This window comes from Entelurus aequoreus, linkage group LG11 (assembly GCF_033978785.1).
Source record: "Entelurus aequoreus isolate RoL-2023_Sb linkage group LG11, RoL_Eaeq_v1.1, whole genome shotgun sequence".
In the NCBI taxonomy this organism is placed as follows: domain Eukaryota; kingdom Metazoa; phylum Chordata; class Actinopteri; order Syngnathiformes; family Syngnathidae; genus Entelurus; species Entelurus aequoreus.
The window spans coordinates 31,067,544-31,078,424 of record NC_084741.1 but is presented as its reverse complement, the minus strand read 5'-3'; positions in this window follow the sequence as shown (position 1 = coordinate 31,078,424).

The window sequence follows — 10,881 nt, the reverse complement described above, 5'->3', positions numbered from 1 at the left end:
GTTAAAAGAAATTTTTCGTCTCACATCGTCTATGCTTCTACACTCCAAACCACCAAAATTCTATCAACAATCCCCTTATGTTAAAAACAAGAAATCACAAGTTTTCAACAAACACACAGACAAATGATCACATGTAAAACAACTCAATCCAACCATAATTTACCCCATTCCAGGTTGTTTTTGGACTAAACCTATCTTTTATCAAAAATAGATTCAGCAATTAGTCTTATCGATCCGGCTCTCTCCAGGCAGAAAATGTTTACACTTTAAAGCAAACTGCTTACCTTGTATTAGATGCGCGCGTGCAGCACACTGTCTGCCTAACAGAGAGAGCGGGAGCAGCTGTCGACCTGTAGCTTCTAAACCATCCTGTTCGTGACGCCAATTTGTGTAGTGGATTGTCCAAAGCTTAAACAGGCAACAAAAGTAGTTTAGTACAACAAATTTATTTACCCATTATCAGAAGTGCAGGTTGAATTAAGTTGGCCGTGCAGACAGACCACATGTTACTCCGGAGCAAACAAGACACACACAAGCCAAAATCACACTCGAGTTCCGGTCTTCTGCCATTTTTTATATGTCTCTTGTGCGTCATTGTTTGTTATCTAAATGCGTCACGATTGTTGTGTTTTGGTTTTGTCTGTTCCAAAACAACCTTGTATCTCTTAGTCATATTTGGAAAATCTAACCATTCTGTAGACAGGTTGGCATAACTCCATATTCACCTTTGTCCCACAACTGGTCCATTCAATGGCACAAAATAGAAGAGAATTGAACATGAGCGGACATTCTTAAAAGACAAGAAATATAGGTCAAAAGGTCAGAAATTCTACGACACTACACTGCAAATAAAAGTCACGTTACTTAGCCAATAAACTTTAGCTTACATTCAAAACTTACCCTTCTTTGTGCATCTTCAAATGTCGAACGAAGTTCGAAGTTGTTGGGTCTCCGTCTGTAATATTCCAACTGCATGTTTTGCATACTGCAATTCGTTTTTTGTTGACCAAGTCGTAGTTTTTATACCCTAACGAAACCAACTTTAGCATAATTTTTCCTCATTGCTGCGTTGTTTGACAGCTCTTGTTCGGTGGTTGTCCTGCAATTTGATTGGATGAATGCTGTGGGATGAAAACAACGTAGATCTAATTTGATTGGCTATTGTACTGAGAGCACACACGCTGACAGGCAGCACACACGCTGATAGATAGACAGACACGTACAAAATGAAAGATACGGGGCGCTCCTGAATACCTTTTTAGTATTTGGGTTTTGGGGAAAGTAGCAAGTCATGTCAAGTCAAAAGGCTCAAGTCCAAGTGAAGTCACAAGTCATTGATGTTAAAGTCTAAGTCGAGTTGCAAGTTTCTTTACATTTTGTCAAGTCGAGTCTAAAGTCATCAAATTCATGACTCGAGTCTGACTCGAGTCCAAGTCATGTGACTCGAGTCCACACCTCTGGTTCCTTGTTGGGTTAGCGATGCTACTGTACTGAACAAATATTTAGGATCGTTTTTATTGAGGCGCATGAGATTGGAGTCGTAATTAGTTTTAGCTAAGGTAAGCGTACTTTTATAAATTATTGAACTATCACATTTGCGTTTCAGCTTTCTACAAGATAGTTTAAGAGCTCTGGTTTCTTCTGTAAACCAGGGGGTACACCTTTTAGGGGCCTTTTTTTAGCTTTAGCAGTGCTATACTATTAATGGAATTGCACAGGGTATCGTTAAAGTTGTTTGTGAGGTTATCGATAGACCCCACATAATTTGGGAATTGTGCTATTACCGAGTGCATTAAGCCAGCAAGAGTCGTAGTTGTGACAGCATCAATGTGGCGCCTGCTAAAGTATTGGTTATTAGTAGCTTGTTGACAATGAGTCAGGACTTCAAATTTTATAGGGTAATGATCGAACATTACTTTAGTGTAGAGTAGTACCATAACTTTGGAGGTAGTGACACCTCGGACAAGGAGTAGGTCTATCCTATTACCGTTGCAATGCTTGGGTTCATTTATTATTTGTGTAAGACCACAGCTATCAATTTATATGGATATTAAAATCCCTCATTATAATCATATTATCTGCGTGTGTCACTATCAATCACAGTCCGTTGTGGTGCACATCGTCCATGCTGGGCTTGTGAGCAGTGGCACAAGGATTAAATCCCGGTCTGAGATGTCTCAGGAAGTTTTGCAAATCTATTATGAATTATGCAATTTTCTTTATTTTGCGGTAACCCGACCCCCCTCAAAAAAACACAATTATTTTATATTTCAATTTATATATTGAATTTATTTCCCAATTAATTTGTTTTAGTACAAAACATGCACCAAAATAAATACAATTTTAATTAGAAAAGTGTAAGCGTAAGTGCCCCAATTTAGGCCCTGGGAAAATAACGCTGAGCTGCTTGATTGGTGCTAAACTTGAACACTTTAATAACACAGCAACCTTTTCTTCTCTTTCTGTTTACACTTTTTCATTTGTTGGTACAGGTATGTGGGCTTGTATTAAGCCTCAGGGAGTTGAACGCCCCTGCCTTACATAGTTCCGGGTCACCCTTGGGCAAGGTGTAGCACCCGAATGCCCCCCCCATCAGGGTTACGATACCCCCCATGAACTACACTAAAAGAGGATGCGTTACCCGGCCCGGAGGAAGCCCGGGGCCCTCCTCCGGAGCTAGGCCCGGAGGTAGGGCTCGTCAGCGAGCGCCTGGTGGCCGGGCTTGCCACGGAGCCCGGCCGGGCACAGCCCGAAGAAGCTACGTGGACACACCATCTTCTCTGCCACGTGGGCCCACCACCCGCGGTCGGAACCAGTGGGGTCGGGTGCGCTGCCAAGTGGATGGCGGTGAAAGTGGAGGCTCCGGACGGACCAATTCGGGGCAGCAGAGGCTGACTTTCGGGACGTGGAACGTCTCTACGCTGGTGGGGAAGGAGCCTGAGCTGGTGCGAGAGGTGGAGCGCTACCGGTTGGATCTGGTGGGGCTTACCTCTACGCATAGCAAGGGCTCTGAAACCACACTCCTGGACAAGGGATGGACCTTGTTCACTTCTGGAGTTGCTCAGGGTGTGAGGGCACAGGCGGGTGTGGGGATACTCACGAGTCCCCGGCTGAGTGCCTGTACGTTGGAGTTCACCCCAGTGGACAAGAGGGTCGCCTCCCTTCGCCTTAGGGTTGGAGGCGGGAAAACTCTGACTGTTGTTTGTGCATACGCACCAAACAGGAGTTCAGAGTATTCAGCCTTCTTGGATACCTTGCATGGGGTCCTGTATGGGGCGCCGGCAGGGGATTCCATAGTCTTGCTGGGGGACTTCAACGCGCACGTGGGCAATGACAGTGATACTTGGACTGGCGTGATTGGGAGGAACGGTCTCCCTGATCTGAACCTGAGTGGTGGATTGTTATTGGACTTCTGTGCTAGTCACGGACTTGCGATAACAAACACCATGTTCAAGCATAAGGATGCTCATAGGTGTACCTGGTACCAGAGCACCCTAGGCCAAAGATCAATGATCGATTTTGTAATCGTATCAGCTGATCTGAGGCCGTATGTTTTGGACACTCGGGTGAAGAGAGGGGCTGAACTGTCAACTGATCACCATCTGGTGGTGAGTTGGGTTAGATGGCGGGGGAAACCTCTGGACAGACCTGGCAAACCCAAGCGTGTAGTGCGGGTGAACTGGGAACGTTTGGAGGAGTCCTCTGTCCGGAAGGACTTCAACTACCACCTCCGGCGGGACTTCTCTGCCATCCCTGTGGAGGTTGGGGACATTGAACAGGAATGGGCAATGTTCAAAGCCTCTATTGCTAAAGCTGCAGATGCGAGCTGTGGCCAGAAGGTCTTAGGTGCCTCAAGGGGCGGTAACCCTCGAACACCCTGGTGGACAGTGGTGGTCAGGGAAGCCGTCCGACTGAAGAAGGAGTCCTACCGGGGTATGTTATCCCAGGGGACTCCGGAGGCAGTTGCAAGGTACCGACGGGCCCGAAGGGCAGCGGCCGTGGCTGTGGACGAGGCTAAGCAGAGGGTGTGGGAGCAGTTCGGGGAATCCATGGAGAAGGACTATCGGGCGGCACCAAAGCTGTTCTGGAAGACCATACGGCACCTCAGGAGGGGGAAGCAGGGAACCATCCAAGCTGTGTACGGCAAGGATGGGACTTTGCTGACTTCAAGTGAGGAAGTCGTGGGGCGTTGGAAAGAGCACTTTGAGGAACTCCTGAACCCAAATACATCAGACACACCCTCCCTGATAGGAGCAGGGCCTGAGGATGATGGGGGATCGACGTCGATCTCTCGGAGTGAAGTCACTGAGGTAGTTAGACAACTCCACAGTGGCAAAGCTCCGGGGGTTGACGAGATCCGTCCAGAAATGCTGAAGGCTCTGGGTGTTGATGGGCTGTCTTGGTTGATACGCCTTTTCAACATTGCGTGGAAGTCTGGGACAGTGCCGAGGGAGTGGCAGACTGGGGTGGTGGTTCCCCTTTTCAAAAAGGGGGACCAGAGGGTGTGTGCTAATTACAGGGGTATCACACTACTCAGCCTCCCTGGGAAAGTTTACGCCAAGGTACTGGAAAGGAGGGTCCGGCCGATAGTCGAACCTCAGATTCAAGAGGAGCAATGTGGATTCCGTCCTGGTCGTGGAACAACTGACCAACTCTTTACGCTTGCGGGAATCCTGGAGAGGGCCTGGGAGTATGCCTATCCAGTCTACATGTGTTTTGTGGATTTGGAGAAGGCATATGACCGCGTCCCTCGGGAGATCTTGTGGGAGGTGCTGAGGGAGTACGGAGTGAGGGGAACCCTGTTGAGGGCCATCCAATCTCTGTACAACCAAAGCGAGAGTTGTGTCCGGGTGCTTGGATGTAAGTCGGATCCGTTTCCAGTGGGGGTTGGTCTCCGCCAGGGCTGCGCTCTGTCACCTATCCTGTTTGTGATTTTCATGGACAGGATTTCTAGGCGGAGTCGTGGCCATGGCGGAGAGGGTATACGTCTCGGGGGGCTAAAGGTTGCGTCACTGCTGTTTGCAGATGATGTGGTCCTGATGGCACCTTCGGTTCGTGACCTTCAGCTCTCACTGGATCGGTTCGCAGCCGAGTGTTCAGCGGCTGGAATGAGGATCAGCATCTCCAAATCTGAGGCCATGGTTCTCAGCAGGAAACCGATGGTTTGTACAGTCCGGGTAGGGGACAGGACTCTGTCCCAGGTGGAGGAGTTTAAGTATCTCGGGGTCTTGTTCACGAGTGAGGGAAAGATGGAGAAGGAAATCAGCCGGAGAATCGGAGCAGCTGGGGCAGTATTGCAGTCTCTCTGCCGCACTGTTGTGACGAAACGGGAGCTGAGCCAGAAGGCAAAGCTCTCGGTCTACCGAGCTATCTACATTCCTACTCTCACCTATGGTCATGAAGTGTGGGTAATGACCGAAAGACTAAGATCGCGGATACAAGCGGCCGAAATGAGTTTCCTCAGAAGGGTGGCTGGCATCTCCCTTAGAGATAGGGTGAGAAGTGCAGTCACCCGAGAGAGACTCGGAGTAGAGCCGCTGCTCCTTCGCTTGGAAAGGAGCCAGCTTAGGTGGTTCGGGCATCTCGTGCGGATGCCTCACGAGCGTCTCCCTAGGGAGGTCCTCGTTGCACGTCCCACTGGGAGGAGGCCCCGCGGCAGGCCAAGGACCAGATGGGGGGATTACATCTCCTCTCTGGCCTGGGAACGCTTCGGGATTCCCCAGGAGGAAGTCGCAAATGTTGCTCTGGAGAGGGAAGTCTGGGGGTCTTTGCTGGAGCTGCTGTCCCCGCGACCCGATTCCGGATAAGCGGTTGAAGATGGATGGATGGATGGATGGTACGACTTTGGAACTTGCTTACCCAGAGTGACACGACTTTCATGGGGTTTAAAATGGTTTATCTTGAACACTTGCAGCCGTTAAAGGTAAACTGCACAGTTTTTCATTTTTATTTTGCCTATCATTCACAATCCTTACATGAGACAAGAAAACACATATTTTTATGTGTGTTCTAAATAGAAAAAAAAGCAAGTGGTGACAATGTAGGTAATGGGGAAACTATCTATTCTGTCTAAAAAAGACAAAATCTCTAAAAAACCTTCAATAACCTCCATCAACTTGTTATATACATGCTGTAAGTATGCATGTATTGTGGTAACACACACATTCTTGATAACATGTATTAATTACAGTATTTTGCTCATATTAAGCAGTACCGAAACGTATTTCCTGATTCAACATTGGCTGTTTCCATCAACAACAACTACTAATCATGACAGACTTCATAAGAGCCAATGACAACTACTTTGGGACAAATGATTATCCAGGACCCTGTCTTTTTGAGCCTGAATATACGGAGGATGAGCAACAAGTTTTAGATGCTCAATGGTAAGCGGATAGGGCTCTAGTGAAATATCATGTAGCACTAATGCTAAATTCTACACAAGAAATAGAAGCCACAAACATAATAAAAACAAACACTTACTGTAAAATGTTTCCTCTCACTGGGAAGTCGACTGATGGGACGTTTATATCTTTCAACAAGACTTGTGTTTCTCGTTTAGATGATGACTCAAACATAATTGTCACAATTGTAAAAATATGCTAGAAGCAAACAAACGTTTTCCGAGCAATGTCTTTGAGTGAAAGTTTAATTTCAAAGTTCTTCTTGACTTATGGCCACAATCTTTAATTATACAAGTGCGAGTCGTGATTTATAATCTAGCGAGTAGCATTAACTTTTTCAAACTCAGAGGTGATTTAGGAGCAAAAGCTCAGTAGCTAGCTTACATCTCACCGGAGGAGCAGTGTGTGTCTCTGGAAGCAAGGTGTTGTGTTACTAAAACGTGTTCGTAGGTGTTAGCTCTGACAATAACAATGTCGCTTTAGCTTGGTATATATGCATGCATTAAAATGTTGTTGTAGGTTTATGGATATTTTTCAGAGTGTTTTATAGGAGTAATAGATGAAGCCCCATTACCTGCGTTGTTAGCCGCCTCTTGCTAGCAGCTTTCCACTACTTACAATGCACAGAAAAGAGAAAGCCGTGTGTTCTTGTCTCACATAAGCATTGACCGACTACATAGTAGAATTTAATTTGTCTAAAAGTAAACACATACATTTATTTTAATATTTTTTTTAATTTTATTTATTCTTAAGATTAGAATTTTTTAACTGACATTATTATTATTATTATTATTATTATTATTATTATTATTATTATTATTATTATTATTATTATTATTATTAAAGTGTAGTCCTGTCTATAGGTCTTGATCCAAAGCATACTACATATATTTCTATTCATCCATTTATTGTTTGAGTTTTTTTATTGTGGCCTTATCTCAATCAATCAATGAATGTTTATTTATATAGCCCTAAATCACAAGTGTCTCAAAGGGCTGCACAAGCCACAACGACATCCTCGGTACAGAGCCCACATACGGGCAAGGAAAAACTCACCCCAGTGTGATGACTATGAGAAACCTTGGAGAGGACCGCATATGTGGGTAAACATCCCCCCCCCCCTCTAGGGGAGACCGAAAGCAATGGATGTCGAGTGGGTCTGACATAATATTGTGAAAGTCCAGTCCACAGTGGATCCAACACATCAGCGAGAGTCCAGTCCATAGTGGGGCCGGCAGGAAACCGTCCCGAGCGGAGACGGGTCAGCAGCTCAGAGATGTCCCCAACCGATGCACAGGCTAGCGGTCCACCCGGGGTCCCGACTCTGGACAGCAAGCACTTCATCCATGGCCACCGGACCTGTGCAACCCCCCCTCCAAGGAAGAGGGGAGCAGAGGAGAGAAGAAAAGAAACGGCAGATCAACTGGTGTAAAAAGGGGGTCTATTTAAAGGCTAGAGTATACAAATGAGTTTTAAGATGGGACTTAAATGCTTCTATAATAACCTTTACACAGCTGGCATCAAAACACCACATATTCCAAACTCAAAAATAGATATTAATCAGAACTTTTCAGTGCATGTTATAATAGAGATGGAAGACGTGAACTAAAATAAAGATAATTATATTCAGGCTGTCAAATTTAACAAGTGATCCCATGTGATTAATCACAAATTTTTTTGCCATAATCACGTATCAACACAGATTAACCACACAATTTATACATGCACCTTTGTTATACGGTCAGTGATCAGGTCAGTGCATACGTCAGTGCAAGGACTGGTGTGCGCCAGGGCAAATTTCACTTCAAAATCTTCCCCAATGGGTCTTAATAGTGTTACCAAGTTTTTAACACATTGAATGAGGTACATTTAAGTAAAATATTAAAAACTATTTTTGTTTATAGGATTCTGTCAGTCAATTTGCATTTGTGTCAACATATTGGGGTCTTTTTTAAAGTTAATTAGAATTATGAAAGAAAGTAATTTACTGTGATTAATCCTGATTCATTGCATCTTTGAAGTGTGGTTAATCTGATTAAACAAATACTAAGATATACATATATATGAGCTAGAATGAACAGTTTTTGTTTAATAGTTGTTCTCGATATTTTAAAAAAAAGAAAAAAAATTAATGTCTGTAACATTTGGATTTATTTATCAATATTTTTTATGGGAAAAATTGATTCACTTTTCATTATTTCCTTTCTTTTTTTTGAGCTGTCAAGTAATTAAAATATTTAATCGTGATTAATCGCAGTTTGTTCATAGTTACCACAACATGAATCGCGATTAATCACAGACACGGTAGACATCATTTTTCATCATTGATAAGTATACCCTAGACCAGTGGTCCCCAACCTTTTTGTAGCTGCGGACCGGTCAACGCTTGGAAATTTGTCCGGGGAGGGGGGGGCGGGGCGGGGGGTATTTTATTTAAATTTTTTTATTTTTTCATAAAGAAATACAATCATGTGTGCTTACGGACTGTATCCCTGCAGACTGTATTGATCTATATTGATATATCATGTATATATTGTGTTTTTTATGTTGATTTAATACAAAAAAATATATATATATTTATTTATTTTTTTTTAAATTTCTTGCGCGGCCAATCGGTCCGTGGACCGGTGGTTGGGGACCACTGCCCTAGACCAGACCTGGGCAATTTACGATTAATGGGCCTTATTAAGCTTTTTAACCCGCATCAGCTCCAAGCAGATGAGGGAAGCAGCAGAGTTTGTTCACAGCAGCCAGCCTGAGACGTGAGTGTCAGGAAGCGACTCGGAAGCAGATTTCTACAACATAGTTCTGTTCTGTAGAAAAGTGATATTACATGGATTATTATTATTATTCTATGGGTCTGTGGGTGTTATTTTGACTATTGCGTTCATGTTTCGCCATGTTTATTGCATATTTGTTGCATATTTGTTGCATTTTGCTTCATGGTGATGGATCGATCTTGAGGTGGTCGTCTAGGAAGCAAAGAGGAGTTTGTTGCTCAACAGTCACTGAACATTGTTACATTTGACACGCTGTGGAATGGAACGAGGGTCAAAAAGCAATCAGGATGCATGCTCGTTAATCGCACGTCAAAAAAATCGGGGCCGTCAAAGGAAGTCACAGTAAACACTTTATTATCGCGTTAACTTTGACAGCCCTAATTTTTTCACAACCTGTTACGGCCCGGGTGCACACCAGTGCGCATTCATCTGGGAGCACCTCCAAGAGCGCGCGCCATTCCGGGTGCAGCAAGCAGCTGCATTCAATCATCAGCAATCAACACACCTTTTGCTGATGAGAGGATCTGCCTGCATCCTGTGCCAGAACGTAGCAACCTGTCCTGTACAGTAAGCCGAACCAAGCAAGCTCTATGCACTCTTTCTCTGTCTGTTTCTCTCCCCCGTCGTGTTCATTTGTCTAGTGTCCTCCTTGTCGCCTTCCAGCAGCATACCTCCCTTTCCGCGTTACAAGCGGTGTGTCTCATCTCCCCGTATTCCCTCTGCTTCCCTGGCTGCCTCTTCCACCTGGACATGGACTTTGACGCCTCTCTCCTCCCCTCGACCCTTACGTCTGCTCACGGACCGCCTCTCGCTCAACACTCCCGGTAACACTCAACAGTTAATTCCTACACATAGTCGCACACCATACACTTTTGGTTTCGTCACACTACATTCCCTTGTTTATAATATTATTTTCTTATTTATATATATATTATATATATATATATATATATATATATATATATATATATATATATATATATATATATATATATATATATATATATATATATATATATGTATATATATATATATATATATATATATATATATAAAATTAAACAGAGTTAAACGATGTCCCTGTTGTCTGTGCCGTCTTCTTCCCCTGTACAACTGTAACACAACCTTTTGGAACAGATTACTAACGCAAACTGAGGTATTGCTGTATTCGTATTTGAAATGATGTCTCATTTATCAGGACAAGGTGTTTATTATCCCATTAAGATTTTTTACTACCTCCTGTTATTATTATTTATTCTTAAATTCCCCCTTGTTTCTGTTGTATTTATTTAAATAACAGAAAATGGACTTTATGCATGTAAAGTGCTACATAAATAAAGTGGACTTGCTTAATAGCCAGTTAATTGCTCTTTAGGTCCTGGGCTAATTACAGCACATCAGGAATAAATTTCACTCCCCCCCGACCCACCACCGCTATATCAGAGTCACATTCCTGTGGACCTTGCTAAAGACGCAGCAGAGCGGAGGGAGTAATTACAGAGCAGGACAGGTCACAAGGTCAGGGTTTCACCTCAACTCCAGAACACAGCAGCATTTGGGACCGCTGGGGAAAATAAAAGGCCATTTTCAGCTTGGAGACTGCATATTAATCACATATAGGAACATGCACGAGGGTGCAGATTAACCTACAAATTGACGGGCTTGCTTGCACATTGTATCAATTAGTCCAGGGATGT